At 41.8% G+C, this 1559-nt stretch overlaps 1 non-coding gene across 1 annotated transcript; it reads right to left on the reverse strand.

Annotated features, from left to right (window-relative positions):
• Window positions 1–914: 914 nt before the first annotated feature.
• Window positions 915–1030, reverse strand: LOC138074617 (U5 spliceosomal RNA). The gene has a single exon (XR_011144451.1). It is a non-coding gene; the product is annotated as a U5 spliceosomal RNA (small nuclear RNA).
• Window positions 1031–1559: the final 529 nt, after the last annotated feature.

The following is a 1559-nucleotide window of genomic DNA, read 5'->3' on the forward strand; positions in this document are numbered from 1 at the left end:
GTACATCATGAGAAATGCTGGGCTGGAAGAAGCACAAGCTGGAATCCAGATTGCTGGGAGAAATATCAATAACCTCAGATATGCAGATTACACCATACTTATGGCAGAAAGTGAAGAATTAAAGAGCCTCTTGATGAAAGTGAAAGAGGAGAGTCTAAAAGTTGGCTTAAAACAACATCCAGAAAACTAAGATCATGGCATCTGGTCCCATCACTTCAGAGCAAATATATGGGGAAGCAGTCCAAGAATTTTGGTTGGGGGGGGGGGCCTCCAAAATCACTCCAGATGGTGACTGCAGACATGAAGTTAAAAGACGCTCGTTCCTTGGAAGAAAAGATATAACCAACCTAGACAACATATTACAAAGCAGAAATACTAACCTTGCAACATAAGTCCATCTAGTCAAACATATGCTTTTCCCAAAATCATGTATAGATGTGAGAATTGCACTGTATAAGAAAGCTAAACACTGAAAATTGATGCTTTTCAACTAATGTGTTGGGAAAGGATCTTGAGAGTCTCTTAATAAGAAAATCTAACCAGTCCATCTTAAAGAAAAACAGTCCTAAATTTTCATCGGAAGAGTGAAACTGAAATTCTAATAATTTGGCTATTTGATGGGAAGAACTGACGCATCGACAAAACTGACTAAAGATAACACATACATCTCTACTTTAATCAATGGGGATTATACCTGAATTTCCCCCAGACCCACGGAAAAAACAAACACCTTTACAAACGAATAACTCAGTCGCCATTGAAATTTTGCAACCCCTTGAACTGTAACCTACCAGGATTTTCTAGACGACAATATTACAGTGAGTTGTTATTTTCTTTTCCACCCAAAGTTCAAACCCAGATCTCAGCCACCATTGTATTCAAACACTGCAAGTCTTTCATTAACCAGTATCAGTAGCCTTGTCAAAACAAGGCCTCAAAAAATTAGTTTAAGACTCAGAGTCGTTCCTCTCCACGGAAATCTTTAGTAAAAGGCGAAAGATTTATACGGTCTGAAGAGAAACCAGAGTATAGCCTACAGCCGCCTAAGTCACAACTCGGGTAACAGGAACTCCTACATCAGTGAGAGTGACTAGCTAACGCCGAGAGCCAGTGCCTGAACAAAAATTTCTAGATTACTCTGTAAACAAGGGTCTAATTTCAGAACACACAGGTAAAAGAAAAATGAAGTTTTATAATTTTAAACTTGTACGGTGTGCAGAGCCCGGCGGGTATGCAAATAAGGCGAGTGGGCGGCCTTTCCGCCCGGGAAAGCTGTCTTCATGCAGCGCGCCTGTGTCGGCACTAGGGGGCGAAGCGGCGGGCGGGCTGGCATCGACACGCCGCACCGAGCGGAGACCCGGCTCTCAGATGTTTTGTGTACGTGTATGTCCGAGTTTGATTTCTGTCACAGACTTTGCTGTTAAATTGAAAAAGAAAAAAAAAAAAAGCAAGTGATTAGCACCAAATTCATGAGCGTAGTTCCTCCCTTCGGTGGATTGAGGGTTTTCAAAGTTTGACAATTTCCTTTTTCTTGAACTGCGTGGTGGGCGCAAAGGTGT

Source organism: Capricornis sumatraensis, chromosome 2 (genome assembly GCF_032405125.1).
Source record: "Capricornis sumatraensis isolate serow.1 chromosome 2, serow.2, whole genome shotgun sequence".
NCBI lineage: Eukaryota > Metazoa > Chordata > Mammalia > Artiodactyla > Bovidae > Capricornis > Capricornis sumatraensis.